This window comes from Takifugu flavidus, chromosome 7 (assembly GCF_003711565.1).
Source record: "Takifugu flavidus isolate HTHZ2018 chromosome 7, ASM371156v2, whole genome shotgun sequence".
In the NCBI taxonomy this organism is placed as follows: Eukaryota; Metazoa; Chordata; class Actinopteri; order Tetraodontiformes; family Tetraodontidae; genus Takifugu; species Takifugu flavidus.
In genome coordinates this window covers 11,391,248-11,409,373 of record NC_079526.1, presented here as the reverse complement: position 1 = coordinate 11,409,373, position 18,126 = coordinate 11,391,248, and the positions used below count along the sequence as shown (strand labels likewise).

At 48.2% G+C, this 18,126-nt stretch overlaps 1 protein-coding gene across 1 annotated transcript in view; it reads left to right on the top strand.

Annotated features, from left to right (window-relative positions):
- Positions 1 to 18,126, top strand: part of ptprsa (protein tyrosine phosphatase receptor type Sa) — a 151,383-nt gene that overhangs the window by 16,082 nt on the left and 117,175 nt on the right. Inside the window, 1 exon segment of the mRNA XM_057039508.1 lies at positions 11,203 to 11,304. The gene's annotated coding sequence lies outside the window, so the exon portion shown is untranslated.

The following is an 18,126-nucleotide window of genomic DNA, read 5'->3' as shown; positions in this document are numbered from 1 at the left end:
TTCATCTCCGTCTCAAGGTCAGGCGGTGTTGGTAAACAAGATAAAATCAGAGCGTGATGTGCAGCCACTAAGTATAATAGATAACATTCACTAGTACATGAAACACTAATGTGTCTGTGTATTTAGGCTTAAACTGTCAAAGCAGGAATTCATATTTGTGCATTTTTATGAGCTCCCGCATTTTTTTTTTCATGCAATACTGAGAAAAATTGCAGCGTGGCCATGAAAGCTACTCTCCTGATTAACTCTTAGCGGTTGCCTTTTTATCTGTTGGCATTTGATGTACGACATCTTTGTGAGGGCTACGGTCGAATGCAATTACGGGCTCTTTCATTGCGGGCCCCCTCAGATTGCTCGCTGCTTCTCAAGGGAGGCCATCCTTCAGAAAATATTGACTGTTGGACAGTGAGCCCCTGCGTTTGTATTAGAAAGGTTGCTTTCGCGAGGGATTGCATTTGTTGTTTGCCTTCGAGTCATAATGGAGGAACAGGAGATCTCCAATCAAGCGGGCCAGGACCGACCCGAAAGGAGATGGTGTTTCCGTCCTTGAATCCCAAAGCAGCTGCAAGGTCCGTCCATATGGTGTGAGCAGAACATGCCTTTGCACTTTAGTGAAGGTTATTGTGTCAGAGTGACCTTTGACCTCTGTGAGCCAGGAGAAAAAAAAATAGGTTCTGCCCTTTTTAACCACGTTTCCTACTCTGGGGTAAGAGCCCCTGGGGCAGATAATAGTGGCGTAATCCTCTTATCTGTTGCTGCTTTCCTCACCCTCAGATAATTTTTCTGCTCTAGTGTATCGCTCCTCGCCGGGCTGGCACGGCGCCGCGTGTATTGAGCACAGGGTGGCTCTGCTCAGATTACACCGGTGAAAATGACAACGCTGAAGCCTTATTGATGCTATGAGGGAAAAAAGGGAAGAGGAGCAAGAGAGCTTCCCGTTGGGACGTCATTCATCATTTCTTCATCCCAGTTCCGACAGTTCTGCGTCCCAGAGTACGTTTGGGCATCGTAGCTATGCTGTTGGTGAATAATAACGTAAAAGATAACCTGTGACACACTGCCACGTTTCACCCGGGCGGGCGGGCCACAGTATGTGAAAGGTGACCTGCTGGGTCACCGGTGACAAAGACTATTTCTGTTCTCGCTCTCGGGGAGAGAGACAAGCTGGATGTGAGCTGAACTCTGATCACACTCAGCTAAATAGTGCCGAGGGGCACAAACGGCGGCGTCCATTTGCATTCTCCTCTCAGAACCTGTCATAGCTCAGAGCCACTGGGGGGGGGGGGGGGGCAGCTACTGAAAGGTCAGGAGACCCGCAAGCACACACGTAAGTCTTGTAATATTCTGAAGGGATTTTAATGTCATCACCGTTACTAACCTGTTTCATAATTATCTAAATGAGGGTTAGTGTTATCCGGGTTATCCGGTTCAGTGTCAGCGCACCAAAGATGGCACTTTTGTTGATGTGTGTAAATGTATGTAAAGTATATGTACAGATAAAGAAGCAGGATGACCATCAAAAGGTCAGATAATTCATATTCTCCCCATGAGGACCGCTGAGGACTTCCGTTTAGGAGACGTGAACTTTGGCCGCAGCCTTGGAAGAGCTGGATGGAATGTAGCTGAGACTCCTCACCTGGACATGGATTCCCAATAGATTCCAAGCTTACAGTCATTTGTTGGTTTGGGGTGGTTGATGTGGGGTCTTTTTGTGTGTGTTCTGTAGCAAGCTAGCAAATAAACGCTCCCTCCCCCCACTTTGACTGAAATCCAAGCTGCTTCCTGCAGGGCAAACACGGCGAGAAGGACGTTCTTCCACTCCATCGCTTGGGGAACCAGCCATGGTGCCGGAGGTCAGAGTGGTGTCAGTGATACCTGGAGACACTAAATTGCCTTCTGAACCTTCACAATAATCCCACCAGGTTCAACATGGAGAAGCCAGAACATAGAACTTTCATATCAGACCCAGCCTGCATCTCTGTTCTTCCCGGCACTTACCGGTTGCACTCAACCGGGGGGGGTGATATCCTATCACATAATAGAATCTAATAGAAGTTGGCGACAGAGAAACATATGGAGATGTACTGGCTGTCGGGGGAGGGAGAGAGCAGTCCATTTGTCAAGCCATTATCAGTAGCATCCTGAAAAATGTCTGAATCAATAACAACACCGGCTGGGCATTGACGGCCGAGCTTATATCATGTAGGACACCAGAACTCGGCTTTTTTTTAATGAAACAATAATGTCTGCCTAAGAATAATGGCTTCTTTTGGCAGGGTGATGGCACCAGCGGTGGGGGAATACAAACAGGGAGTGTCTGGAAGCCACGCCCCTTTCCTTTTATTGACTTTTGTGATAATGTGGAGAAGATGAAACACCCGTTGATCAAGACGGTCATTAGTTGCATCCTGCTACAACTCCTTTTAAGTGGTTTCCTTGCTTTTATCCTCTTACATATGCCCTTTTAAGTGTGCTCCTATTGAATGGTGGGAGATTGGAATCTTTAAATAGAACGGCAAGTGGAGGAAATCCATGTGCGGATGAGCGGCGCAAAGAAAAACAAGTTGATCTTTCATGTCTGTGTTTTAACTTAACCCCACAAAGAAGCCCAGATGAGACTCCAGAATCAATAATTCTCCAGAGACGATAAAAGACATATAACACAGCTCCCCGTCCCCTCCTCTGCCCCCCCCCACCCCTTATTTTATCCCAACCTCTTCAAATTTCCCATTTGCGCTCGCCTCCGTACCCAAAGGACTCGATGCCTCGCTCGTTGGCTCCACTTGCATTTCCAACCCAGCCTGGCAGCGGCTTCCATAACATAATGATGACTGTTTGTGAAAAGCGCCTCTCGGGGACGGGGAAGCGTGAGCTGTGCTGGAAAAATGATGTTCCCACACAATTAGGAGAGGACAGTGCAGGGCTCCCCGGGTCCTTTACTCTTTGTCTTTTCTTTTGTCGAGCTAAAGAGAGGGAAGGGAGGCTCTGGCCACCGTTACCTGCCAGGCAGCGGCGCCGTTTCCCGCCCTCGCTTTCGTTCCTTCGGGTGGTTCAGGCAGCAGCGTGATACAAGTCAAATTGCCGGTAACAAATGAATTCAGCCAATATTTTTGTCTGTTATTTTCACAATTTGCTTCATTATGAGGTCAAGCAAAAATGTCAGTGTCACCTCGTCTCGCCTAATTGGAGGGCACAGACGCGATGCATCGGGAATGACATGTGTATAACGATGGGTAACCTGGTCCGTTGTGGTTTTAGGAGCACTCAGTCAATAGAAACAGAATTATTTGAATTCATTTTGCTGGAGCCTCTCATCCAGCACGACAGCCAGGCAGCAGTTTAAAGGGCTTCTGCAGGACAGACGTGGATTCTAACTGGCAACACTGGTCGCTGGGCCTTGCTTCTATTTGCTCTCTTGTTTCTGACGTCTTCTGCGAGAGGAACGCCATCATCCCGTTCCATTCACATTCTGCAGCGCGGCGCCGGCAAGGGGGCCGCGGGCGCCGCCTCTGGTGTTTCAAGTCTGGTTTATCTGCTGATTAGGTTCATCCAGCAGTGGGTCAATAGAGGGAAGCGATCCTGCTCCTGTTTTATCTTCACTCCCTTTTTTGTTTCGGGTTTTGTATTGTATTATTTTAAATTTATCTTTTAGATTAAAGCCGCCGCGTTGTGTTCGGGACTGACCTTTAAGCGAATTGAAATTTGCAGGCTGCCTGTGGATTTAATTCCACTTTATTCTAGTGAATTTGAATACGTCTTAAACTGGATTTCGATCAAGGATCTTATTGTTTAAGAGGGACAAAAGCTTAATGAAAGTCATCCAGGGCGAATGCTTAAATCACATGACTGCAAGATACAATAGGAGTCATGCTCAGATTTAATGAAGAAAATGCTAATGAAGGTCAAAAGACAAAATGCTCCCTCTATATTACACGTACACACACACACACACACACACATATACACACACACACACACACTAATTTAGCCTTCTGTTGCTTAATGAATCAGGATATTTTCTTCACCTGTTGTCTCCTGTTAATGCTGGGTGAAGATTTATACTGTCTTTTTCTTCCTCTTCTTCTGAAAGATGAATTAGAATTAGAGGGAGAATTTTGAGTCTTCTTCATTTTTATAATTGCTGCTATTTTAAATGTATATGTCGACTGGAAGATTGTCTAAGGCGACCTCACCAAAGCCAAAATGCACGTCAGATGGAGTTTGTATTTTCATAAAATCACCCAAAGAAATGATTTCATAACCATTGTTGCTCTTGTTGCTACAAAGTCATCTGAACAAATATAAGGAAAACCCACACAGCAGCTCACATATCACTACAGTTTCCCTTAATGCAAAGGTTGTTTACTGATTTCCAGATGAATCTCTTTCTGTTTGCCACCGTCTTTTTGAGCCTCCTCCGTCCCCGACTCCTCCCTCTCATTGTCTGGTGAGGGACATCCGCAACAATCCAAGCTGGATTCATCTTCATTGTAAACTTCAAAAACACTGCTGAAAGCCAAGTGACAGGTCCACTTGTTCTAATCGGACCAAAGATCTCAGGTCTCTCATTTACAAAACCCTGAACCCTGAAATGAGAAGCTGCTCACATCTGTCCGGTCTGCTCCTGCCCATCATTTCACTTTCACCAGGTCCACCACGCTTCAACTGGACTGATTCCAATGTTAACCATCTTGTTATTGCTGATTCAGCAGCTGAATGAGTGCTGGGCCGACTTGTGGACTAACGCTGAGCCTCAAAAGCTCCAAATGAGACCATATTTCACTGTTCTAGAGTGGTCGGCAGGTTGTAATAGATACACTGATGTTGCGGTGCTGGTGTTGAGTGCCTGTGTGTGGTGGCGTTGACTGAAAGCAAAGGTGACACAGCTAAATCATCCTCAGAGTCAGGCCAAATCTAGTCACGGAGCGTTTTACGTCCCAGGCTTTTGGCTCCTGGTGTCGCTGAGCGATTCAGACGTTTTGATGTCTTGACACTTTGACAGGAAACATAGCTGCGGGTAGAAACTCCACTTCGCTACGAGAGCGATCCCATGACCTTTCAGCTACGCGATATTCCCTGGAACATCCTCCCTGGATGCAGAGCCCAGAGCATCGGGCATCACGGAGCGCCTCTGCGACACAGCCCTGGTCTGGTATCACACGTCGCAACCACATCGCTTCAGGTTACGCTGGGCACCAACTTAAATGGGCTTAAATTTTTAATTCGTGCTGGAGAACAGAGATCCCATCTTGGGAGGATTGCATATCTGTTATTTATTTAAGAACCGCAGAGGGAGGGATATTTTGGAGGGCTGGAAGGGAAGCAGCTCTGGAGCTGTTGTTCAGCCCAGGGGGCTCGCAGGTAGATTCCCCTCACCATGACCTTCTCAGCCATGTGGAGAAGTGCTGGGGATGGACGTTCTATTTCTGTCACAGTCCTTGGGTAAAAAAACAACAGGAGAAAAGATGAGTAAAAGTCATCTCTCTCATCTTTAGGAAAATGGGAACATTCCTTAATTGATTGGGAGTTTTTGCTAAAACCTTTAATCCTTTCACATTTTAGCAACGATCCCAGCCGACAGTCTTGACTGACAGGTCGAGTCTCACTTCACATGCACGCCTGGTCAGAGGAGCATCACCTGGACTGGTCCGACATAAAAGCGCCGTCGCTCCCAACTAGACAAGCTCGGAATAACGCTTGGTGGGTTCGGTCGCTGCCCCGCTTGCTCGAGCAGCGGCTCATGGCACAATCTGCGGTCATTTGTTAGAATCACCGTCAAAACTGGCACTTTTCCGGCGTGTCGGGGTGAGTTTGTACCCGTGTGAAAGTGGGGTAAACAAGGCGGGAGCCCGCGGAGGCCAATGGCAGTGGCACGCTATCATGCAGTTCATCCTTAATGAGTGTGGATTAGCAGGGATGATCCAGGCTTTGCGAAACCCTTCGTCCTGGTGTGTGTGCGTGTGTGTTTGTGTGTGTGTGTGTGGGGGGGGGGGGGGGGGGTGACATCATTACACAGGACAAATTTAGTTTGAAAAATTGTTTCCAGAAATTACCACAATACCAGATGACTCAAATAATTTATTCGATGACCTGAAATGTGTTTGTGTGTGTGTGTCCTTGTTTTTGCTCCGTATTACGTACCATAAACTACTCATTCCATGGGCACAGGGAGGACATTTTAACTGGGTCCCCAACCCTCAAACAGTCCTTTCAAGGCTGAGGGGTTGAGTTTAGAAATGGTTTAGGTGAAGGGGCTAAAGGCATGTTTCGGGTCATGTAAAGTCATGTAGTATGTCTATGAAAGTCCTCACAAATACAGAAATCTTAGGACGTGTGTGCGTGTGTGCAGCCATCGCCATGCATCAGCCCCTTTTCCTTCACAGCTAAGCACAAGAGCTTTATTATTATTCTTTTCAGAGATTTATTCAGTCATTTCATTATTTTCGAGCGGTTGTCTGCCTGCGAGGGGGTAACAAAACATGTTTGTTACTCCTGCAACACTCTGTAAAGAAGCAGCGTCTCGGGAGCTGGTCATTAGAATTTTATGATTATTTCATGATTGGCCTGCACAGCTTTTGGATGCTTTGTTGATCATGTAAAACCTTAAGGCATGAATGTTTGAATGTTTTTTCCGCGCTACCACTCGGAGTCCAAATTATGCCGCCGCTACACGGGACACGTGCGCGCAGCATCAGCAGCTTATATTTGCATTCTGGGGGTCGTGCTCGCGCGGAGGAGCATGTGAATAAGTAATTCGGCTTGATGCAGAAACTCGGTCTGAACATTTTTAAGCGGCGAGGCCGCTCAGATCCCGACAGCTCCGGTTGGAAAGCGCCAGAACGCCGCCTCAAACCTCCATTTGGGAAGCAGGTAGCAGAGGCCCTGCCCCTCTAAATGAAATGACTGATGCCCGAGTCGTAAACGTGGCCCCAGCGATGATTTATGATAATTAATCCGCCGTGTCCAGTTGAAAACACCTCCCGTCCCCACCGCCTACTGATCCAACACACATTTGCAAACCCCGCCCCTCAGACCGCCACGACAGCTGCGACCACTTCGGCACCTTTCCGGCACAATGTCACCAACGTCCCTGTGGAAGGACGCGGACGGGGGATTAAATCCGTCTGTCTCTTTATCCCCGTCCCTGTCAAATCCGCAGACTTTCCGCGACAGAACACCCGCGGTTCCATTTATCATGCCCATCACATCATGGGCCATTAACACGGAGACCTACAATAACATTATTTATGGCGGAGTTCATATTAATATCGACCTGGGCGCTGTCAAAGCAGCTGATTTACCGGGCGCTTGAATTCCAGGCCGTGCAGGCTGGCAGATGGACTAATTGAATATCAGTCACCACAGGCCAACAGACACTGAGGCCGATTCACACCAGAGAACAGGAGATGAAGCTCCCCTCGCTCCAGAACTAAGTAAGCAGAGGTGTAAATAAGACAGGTCCAATTAAAAAAAAGTAGGCCCGCTGCCTGAGAGTGTCTGTGACCGGAGCTCCACAAAGAGCGCGCCGCCTTAATGAGAGCAGTTGTACTTATCTGCTCAAAACAGCCCACGTTAATTAAAGTTCAGACGGCACGGCTGACTGCTGGAGTGTTTCATCCAAGAACGGTGGCGAGGGTTCCGACAGGATTAGTCAGCAGAGGATAATAAGGTTGCAGGACAAAGGCACTCTGGACAAGTGTGGACTTCTGAAGGATCTCCAGTTCTGGAAGACCTTCGGCATCAGCTGTTGAAGACCTGAACGCACGGAAATCCATCGAGCGATAAAAGAGCACGTTTTCATTCATTCGACTCAAAGGCTACAGTAAATTCAGGAGAGGGCGATGAGGGAGGGAGGGAGGGAGGGTGATTGGTCACAGTCGTACAACCTTTCCTCTTCTAATTTGTTTTATTTTCAGTGTTTGAAATGAAACATGTAAGACACAGATCCTGGACAGCCGACCTTGAATGCAACAGCTGTCTCTATTCCCTGTGGAGCCCAGAAGGTGGGATACCCATCAAAGGAAGGGCACAGGCAGGAAATGTAGACATTTGGTCATTTGCAGTATTTTATGGGTCACAATGCTGCCTGGAGTAGATTAAAATACATTTGAATGACTAAAGGAGGTTATTATCCAATGAATGTCTCATTATTGCTTCCTGGGGGTCCAGAGGGGCCTTGAGTAGCGCCTTGGTGCCTTGCTGCAAGGCTTTGAATTGAAACATTCATTTCCATGAGGTCGATTCTTGTTCTTTCACATTTGCATTTTTCGGCACCGAGCCGGCGCTCCAAACTGGAGCAGCTTATGGCTAATCAGGTAACGACGCGTTCAAGGACACCGCTGTGTCTCTGCTTTATTCTTTATATTTGTTTGCCAAGGAGGAGGTCATTATAGAGTTTATTTATATTTTCTTTGGAACAGGAAAAAATGGACCTATTTTCTATTCAAATATTGTTGAAGCTTCTTATAAGTTGGTCAAGGTTTATAGGTTAGGCAACAGTATTATAGCTTTGGAAGACTTTTGCTGAATAATAATATTCACATAAGTCATATTTCAGCAATGTTTCTCAGTCTCGTCTAGCATGTGTTGATGAACAGATGCACTTATGGTGTTTGTTGCTTAAACTGCAATCAGTGCATGCAGCTGAAAACAGCTAATAACTGTTAGCAATGCAGCTAACATTACCTATTGTGCCAGTGTCATCAGACCATGAGATTAAAGTTAGAGTTGGTGAATGTTTCATAAATTATGATCCAGTCATATCCTGGAAGCTGCTCAGTATTATGAATCATAATACTTGTAATGAGTTGCTGACTTTAGAATGGTTCACTCGTCCACTAGAGGGTGCTCAAGATGCACTAACTTCACTTTTGATACTTTTCACATCTCCAATAAAGGGTGTAAATTCACAACAAATTCAACAACCACTGAGCTGATGTATGTTGATGACACAAGAATTGGGTTTGCCAACGCAGCTGAACTAAAAAACACACAGCAGCTCGTCGTCTGAGGTTGAAATACAGTTTTGGTCCTCTCTTATATTTGCATGGCAGCTCAGGCTTTTGGGTTTTTAAGCCTTCCTTTTCCCTCTATATCCTTGTTCCTAATTTTCTCGTACTTACAGAATGCCATCCCATTGCTGGGGAGAAAATACATCAGCATGTTTTTTTTTGGGCACGCATGTTTTCGTATCCCCATTCGCCGTGCACCATGATGCTCGGCCATCTGTCCCCACACGGCGACTAAATTTAAAGCCAGTATCTTGCAGGGTCATGAGAAAACAAACCAGGGCTGATTTCGGCATGAGTGCGCTTAAGCCTAGCCCATCCCCCTCGCCTCAAACACTCAGCACAGAGACGCTGGCGGAGTTTAAGCATCACGCCCTCACCTGCATGCTCGCCAGCAAATCCAGCATCTTGGAGGGCGCTTTAGCTCCACTTCCTAGAGTCCGTACTTTCGGCTAAGCTTTAAATCCGAGCTAATTAATGGTGCACAGCCAAGCTGAGGGAGTGTCTCAGCAACAGCGTGTGAATTACTGTTGTACATTAACACCTCGCCCATCCCCCCTCCGCCCATGTACGTCTTGGTAGCCAGGCATGTGGGAGGCCCCCCTCCCTCCCCCTCCTGCTCTCAATAGAACACATATGAGCTCACATTCACTTGTAGAGAAGCCAAAGCTGCTTGTTTCCAAACCCACCACATACAAATACTGTACACGCTCCCTGGAACGCTCAACCAACCCCGCCAATGATGGGAGCGCCAGACGGCGCATGCCGATTGGCTGGTGTTGCCATATTATCTGGGAACTTTCGTGTCGGTCATTGACCGCTGGGGTAATGATGACCCCAGGGAATGCTGGGAGTTTCTGCAACCATCGCCAACGACGTGGCCAACAGCAGAAGCTATGGGAAGATAGGAGCGGATGTGTGTTTCTGTTAGCCATTACCTTCCTTAATTAGGGTCACAAGGGTGCTGACGGACCCCAGCAGCCACTGGGTGAGAGGCAGGAATACACACCGGGTCGCCACGCACACACACACACACACTAAGCCTCCTGTTACAGAGGAACAGTGGTGCGATGTGGAATCAAACCCAGGCACAAACGTCTGCTGCGCCCTTTTTTCTTTTGTTTTTAGCTACAACACAGTGTGAGGTTGCTGTTAAGACGCCATCACGCTGTGTGTTATTACCTGCGGCAATTCAGTTAGACGCCACAGAGAGACGAGCAGCAGCCTAATTTATAGAACGCTCAGTAACTCTGAATTACGCCGCGCTTGAGCTCTCTCCTCAGCCACACGCAGGGATGTAAAATGCTCACGTTTTTAATTACTGTAAAGAAGAAGAGCACTTGACAACGGCGGCGGCGGGCGTAATTAACGAATTCATGCGCAGAAACGTAATGGGCTCCGTTTATCTTGCCTCGAGAATGGTTTCAAATCGCCGTCTTTGTGTTTTGCGCTTGAATGACACGCTTCAGCTCCGGAGAGCTTCTGCATCCATGTGACGTCCATGTCTGGATGGCAGGACCCATTTTGACGGCTTGACGCCGCGCTTCCCCTCTCCTGGCCTTTTCCCCATCGCAGCCCGGGAGCTCCTGCGTATTTCCTGCCAGTCCCCTGAAGGAAACTTTAAGTGAAGGGTAATGAGGAGCTCCTCTGACCTTTCCCTGAAGATAACCTTCCTCAGATCTTCACTGGGAGGTGCGCGGGGTGGACCGAGAGCTGCCCCCCCGACCGGGAGGATGCAGATGTGGCCTCCAGAGGCACAGCAGCTGCCTGGCCCACGAGGGCGGAGGACGGATCCCTACGCGAGCATCGCTATCGAAACACTGGTGACATTAGCCACACAAGCGTTGACTTCACCCCCGCAGATCTGGACCGAGCTCGTTTGGAGATGATAAAGAAAAGAATCCGGGCGAGAGACAGAGAGAGAGAGAGAGAGAGAGAGAGAGAGACACACACAGAGAGAGAGACAGAGAGAGAGAGAGAGAGACAGAGAGAGAGAGAGAGAGAGAGAGAGAGAGAGACACACACACAGAGAGAGAGAGACAGAGAGAGAGAGACAGAGAGAGAGAGACTGACGCCGGTGGAGTACACTCACCCAACACTTGAGGAGCAGTTCATTTAGAAGTCCCTTTCATTAACGTTTCCCTTTTATTCTCTCTCTTTTCTCCCCACTCCCACTCTTTCTATCTACTTTAAGGTAAAAGTGAGCGGACAGCCAGGAGAAGACCAGGTTTGAAGCAGAAGACAGCGGAGCAAGAAGAAGATATGAAGCTCAAAAAGTTCTGAAAGCATCCCAGTGGTGAGTGCGCCTCCAACAGTTGTTTTACCGTGGCGCACACACACACACACACACACACACACACACACACACACACACACACACACACACACACACCACGTGTATATTTCAGTGTGCTGGTCCAGGTTTTCTCCAGCTTTCTTCTTCTTCTGGTCCCTGTGGGACTTCAGTAACTTTGGTTGGACCATTTAAAAGAAAAATCCACAGAAATGATGTCACCGTGTTGATTTTATTTCCCGAATGAGTTAAAAATCAAAGTGCAGCTGTCCTGCTTTTGGTCGCTCCACCTGACTTTTACTCCGCACGTGTTAATTCGGTCCAGTGATGTGATGAAGCTCTCGTTCTCAGAAAACACGACCCAGATTTGCTTTGTGGGCCACAACATAAACTCAAAGAGCTGATAATTGGATTTTTAAAAAGATTTTTATATTTGGGGAAGATGAAGAGGAAAGAGCCAATTTGCTCTTTGTTCACAGCTCACATACTTCTCCCCCATCTGAATCACTGACATCACACTTTCACAGACGTCTCCTCTGGAATTAAATGCCATCTGTGATTAATAACATTCAAATATTAGCACGCCAGATTCTCCGGGCTGAACAAAATGTCCGCTCTGCAGCTCCATTCGACGGGATGATTAAATCTCCAGCTCAGAAATCTACTGTAGTTGACTCCACTGTCGTTTCATCCCGCGCTCACGCTAACCCTCCGCTCCATCATCTCCTGATTATTAGCGCTGCTGGCCGACGCTCCCGAAGAGCGTCAGCTAATGGCTGTCAGAGCAGATGTGGTGGCAGACACCCCTGCTCTGAGTGCGCCTTCCCGCCGGAGGGCGCCGGCCTCGATGGAAGGGGAGCCTCAGAGACCTGCTTCATTCATCTGCAGAGGCAGGTTAGCACATCTGGACCCCGGCAACAAAGCATTCCACAAGCTAGGAACTCTGACCAGCTCCACGGCTGCACTTCTTAAACGGTGCGCGACGTGTTGGGGTCAAAGCTCGACGACGACGAGTTTTTTTTGTCAGTGCTGTTAATACAGTGCCAGGAAAAGTGACAACAGCGTGATGGAATAAGTGCGAGCAAAATTTTGAAAATTGTGGCTCTGAAGACCGTCTTTTACAAGTCAGACCCCGGCACTGAGACAGCCTGCGGGAGTGAGCTGATAAAGGTCATCTGTGCAGAATTGGACATCACCGGCGGGTGTAATTCCCAAGTTGCACTTTGTCTACAAATATAGCCATCAGGAGGGGGAGAAAAGCATTGTAATTGGACAAAATGTCATCCCATAATGGACATAATGCTCTGGACTGCGTGTCCCGAGCGGGGAGAACACGGCTGGCTGAACGCGGGGCCTGATCCAGACGTGTGCAGGGGGCCTCCAGGTGTGCGTCTCCCCACCTGTCTCGCTCAAAGCCCCAAAGCTTTTGTACCTGAATGAGCAGCAGCCGCCCTTGGATGAGCATTAAAGACCGGAGGAAAAGAGCTGCGGCTTTTCAAGTGGCTGCTAAGATGTCCGCAGCACAATTAAGCAAAGCTCCACTAATCTTTGCAGCTGGTGTCGAGGGTCTGCCGGGTTCCTGCAGAGAGCGATCCGTGGCCTAGCGGGCCGCCACCTTCCTGCACCGCGTAGCAGCCATGGGGGAGGGGACAAAGGCATTCTTTCAAGTTATTCTATTATTTATGCTCCACGTGTTTCCTGCTGCATTCAAAGATGTAGAAATGGACCTCAAGTGTGGCGGTAATGACTCTGATGGTGCCGGCACCTGTAATTTCATGGTTCCTCAGCGGTGCATCCCCTGGAGGTTAAATCCTGCATTCACCGGAGTTCAACCATCACCTCTGCTGCTTCGGAACGCGCCGCCGACACGCTAAACTTTCTCAAAGTCTACTCCTGCTGCACTCGTGCGATGGATTAAACCAACAACCTGCTGATGTGCCCTCGTTTAAAGCAGCGGATGTACGTTTATTTCAGCGGGGCGGCGAGATGCTATCTTGGTTCTATTAATGCAGCCGGGGCTGTGTTTCCACAGGCCGTAGGGCCTAATCCGGAGGAGTGAGAGTGAATGGGACTGTGACTCGGGCTTGCCAGACCTACTTAGGTTCTGGATGAGAGCACAGTGCTGTGTGGGCGAATCTATTCTGTCCCGAGCGGGGCATAGCATAAACATTGCCCAGGGAACGCAGGCAGGCATGCGGGCAGTCAAGCGGACGAGAGAAAGACTATAAGGATGGTTGCCTTTAATTTCCTTTCTGCTGGCTCTCCTCAACTGTCCAGAGAGCAGCACGGGCTGGTGGAGAGGAGCGGGAATGTTACCTGTGGAAGCTCCTCTTTTCCTGCAGTTTCCAGCATAATCCACCATTCTCTCAGTGTCTCCCTCCCTCACACACACACACATGGACTGTGCCTTTCCCGGGGAATTTGCCCCGATCCGACCAGCTGACGGCTGTATAGCCATGACTCGCTGGCTCCCTTACTGTCTTTAAGTGATCTGTGTTTGCTCCACGGCACTCGGGCGCGCTGACCCCGCGACCCTACGTGTAAACAGAGAACCGCCGTTCCCCCTTCCACTACCTCGCTGCCACCCTCCCCCAACCGCCGCTACCAAATATGGAAGAAGGAGCCGCTGAGAGCCAGCAAGTCGGTCAGCCAACCCACCGAGGAGGCCATTAGCGAGCCAGTGAGCCGGCGGAGAGGTTGGTCGAAAACCACCTCTGGCATCGCTCATCCTTCCCCAGCCTCTCTGGCCTCGCCCGCCTCTCTGTGGGGTAGGGTCACGCACGCGCGCAAACCCTGGCTGAAGAGCGCGTTTATTTCTGCGCACGCGCTGAACCAAAAGGCACTAAAGTGCAGCACGGTTTACAGCGCGGCGTTTACAATGGCTCCCATTGAATGGCGCACGAGGGAGAAACGAAGGGCCGCATGAACGCAAATTTAAAAAGTGGCTGGAAGGCGAGCACGTACACAAAAGATGCATTCAGGTTACTGCGTGAAGAACGCTGCCTTTCTGCGTGAAAATATCCCCACACAATATATATTTGGCATCTTTTCAGCAAAGGGTTACGCAATAAACGAGTAGAAGGTATGCAGGTTTACATCACCGTTTCATGCCCGCATCCCATAATCACAGTTAAGTTGCTTTTAACCGTTTTCAGCCTTTTGAAGTAAAAGTAAGATTCTTCAGTCACTTCATAAAATAGCTGTTTAAGTTATGGATGAGCTCGCCAGTACACAGCAGTACAGCTGAGGTCATGGTTACCATGGTAACTTTTAGCATACACGCTACAAACGGATCGGTAGTAAGACCCAAGTCAGGGAGATAAGATAGTCCCGCTGTGTCTCTGCTTTTGTCTCCTCCCGTCTTTACTCGTTATTCTGGAATTCTTTGGGGTATTTTAAGTGGCTCTAAATGTCAGATGGGTTCCATGGAGCTGGAGGGAGAATGTTGCCGAGAAGCAACGTTATTAATTAAGCTTGTGAAGTTCAAGAAGAATGAAAAAAGGCAGCTTTGGCTCCGTAATTAGACATTTATACGATGTCCTCACTAAAGAGGCTAATGTGTTGACAGAGATGCGTTCATGTTGCTGACAGTGATGCACCAGAAAATCATTCACGCCTGGGTTAAAGACAACACGAGCAAGAGGACTGATGTTATGTTAGTGATGCTATGCTATGCTATCCAAGTGCCGTCATGTCTACTTGTCAGCTTTTATGAAAAAATTCGGCCCTCTAAAATCGTTCCGCAAGGATATTTCTCGTACCATGAAGGGGAATTACAACGTGTTGTCCATATTTATTGGAGTCCTTCAATGCAACACCTGCCAGCCAGAGCTACATGGAGAGCTTAGCGATATGTATTAAGGCTTAAACACCATTTTGCTCTCTAATCCGAGGTCTATATCGCACTTCCATCCCTACAGTCACAGCTTCCAGCTCCCAATCACAAATTCCTATCTATCAAAGTGCTCACATGTGTATCAAGGTAATGAATTTATAATCTCTCCCAGGCTCTTTGTAGATCTCTATCATCGTGCTAGATAAGAGACAGCATTGTTGAGCTCTAATAGCCATCAGTTTTCCTTGCTCCCACCCCCACAGAGCCCTCAAACACACCGACCTCCAACTGGACTCCCAGTGTGGAAAAAGTTATTTGCTAGCCAATGCTAAAGCTACACGTCAATCTTTGGGCTCTGTGTTGACTTTCCTTCAGTGTCTTGTTTACACTTGCCAAGTTGGCTGCAGGGAGAGTAAATAAGAGTTACTAAACTTATGATGGGGGGGGTGTTGCCTCTCCGGGCCACCGACCATAGAGCGCGTGTTTTTAATTGTGTTTCCAGCGAGGTGATGAAACGTCTTGCATTTGAGCACGAGCTGGCAGTAAGTGGGCCGTCGCCTCCAGGGACAGAGTGACTGATGGCCCGCTGCTATCGGAGGTGATTGTACCTCCACCCCCAGGGGTGACGGATGAACACACAAGAGCAGGAAGACAATAAGGAGTGCGGGGGGGGACATGTACTTTTTTTTAAACACTCTCCCTGGGGAGAGGACCGGGGTGAGACCTTTACTGGACAGACTCTACATATTAGTGTAGGAAAGTTCAGCGCTCTGTGATCTTTTATTGGGTTGCAAGTCTGTACATGACGGCGGTCAGGTGATGGGGCCACGGGGCCAACCGGAGGACCACTTCCTTCTTTTTGCCGTCCTGATTCGCTGTTGATTCGCTTTTAAATAAGCCCTCAAAATGGGGATACATTTCCTGCTTCTCGTGTTCACGTTCCTTGAATCCAGAAAAAGGGGCCCCAAATAAACATTCTATGTTAATGCTGCATACATGAAATGTCATTGTTCTAAACTACCAATACCAGGTTACTATAAATAGGTCAGCAATAAATCTCTGAACTGGTAGTACTCATGAAGGTAGTTCTCAGATCACTTTAGGGTCCAAACAAGAGCCTAAAGTGATTGGGTGAGATTAGAGGTTCTGTCATCTGGACTCTCACCAATAGAGGGAGCCAAATCCACCACAACGACGTTGCTTTCCAGGCTGCATCGTGTTACCGAATCAGGTCAACTAGACAACGGAAGAGCAAAACGATAATGAATCCACAACATAGCAACATCCCAAACCTCAGAGTGTAAACAGACACCCCAAACGATACTCCAACCACCACGTGTCACGTGCATCGGAAACGTGCCGGTTGTGTTTAATTCCGGAGGCCTTTCTTCATCTCCGGGATGCTTTTATGTTGCCCGACAGATTCTCCTGTTGACAAGCCAGATGTTGTCATGGAGAAAATCACCGTCACCAGGAGGGATGCAGAAAGTGCTCGGCGCTTTTAACCGGGTGGGTCTGGAGCGTCCTCGCACGGTACATTATGTCAGGCGATGCGGTAACAAGACACCGGCGATTAAACGGCCTCCCCGGAGGCTTCGCCGCATCTTCCGCTCCTTGAATTTACATGACGTTTATGAACGCTCGCAAGGAAAACAGAAGGGGGCGGTTGTAGAGGCAGAGCAGGCGGGAAACCTCCCCGTGTGAAGGAGTCTCATTATTCCGTTATGGATTGCACATGTCACCCGGTAAGTGCTCTTTTTATCCCTCCGAAGCGCTGTCCCCGGCCACTGCGCGCATTTCCCTACCCAAGTGAAATTTACCAAGTTAGGGCTGGTGGCACCTGGGGAGCAGCTGAGGGCTCCGGATTGCTGCTAAGATTTACCAGCCTGATTAAATAAGGGGCTGCAGTGAGTGTAAGAAGCCAAGGGAGGAATCTGTGTAACATAAATGCCCTTCTTTAGCCAGCAGTTAAATTGATTACACACACACCTCCCTTCAGCTCTTTATGGTGTGTTACATGTCACACTGGGCTTTAAACAAAGAACAGAAAGAGGGCAGTGGAGGATTGCTTGTGGCTCAGGGCAGCGCTCCACCACCACGCAGCAAAGATGGCTCTGTTTTAAACGCTTTACCTCCCTTACAGCCTGAAACCTTTGAATTCAATTTCCTGCTGCCGTCCCTCCAGCGGAGCAGGGCAGCATTTTTATTTTATGGAGGATCCCCCTCCTGGACAGTTTACCCTCCTGGAAAAGTGGACACCTCTGCCGCGGCATGCTTATCATCAACATTTATCTGTAGGGGGAACCCAGAGGGTCATAAATCAGAGGGTCACCCGTCCTGGGTTGGGATTAGTTTGTGATCGCACACAAAGAGAGCTAAGCTGTCGTAGCTTGGCTTGACTGATGTGTCTCCAGCACGTCTCGCTTTCCTGTTGGACAGAGTGTAAACCAGCTGTCACCTTTCAAATTCAAACGCCAGCAGCCAATCAGAAGTGCAGCAGCAGCCACTGGAAAGCCAAAGGGAACTTAGCAAGGTGTCAAAGGCAGTCTGGACTGTTGACACTGGGGTGGGGGGGCAGCACGATGGATTTTACCCACTATATACATGCCAAGAGTGTGTATGCGCAAGGCTGCATTCAAAGGTGTAAAAGAGGAACGATTTTTCACGAAACTTGGAGTAATTTAGTAGCACAAACAATTCCATTTTAAAACCATTACCCTTATTTTTGCTGCAGTGTAGAGATATAATATAATACAGTGACAGGATAGTAGACATATAATCTTTAAAAAGATAGATATAATTTCGATAGGCAGCCGAGATTGTGTTGATGTTAGTCGCAAACAAAACAAAACCTTATTTCTACGCATCTTATCTAATTTGTGCTTCTACGTGGTTTATAAAAGTGATCTAATTTAATGTTTCGCCATTAATGGTGTTGAATCTACGTCGCACTTGTTATCAAGACCTTGTTTTACTTGATCGTCGTTTTG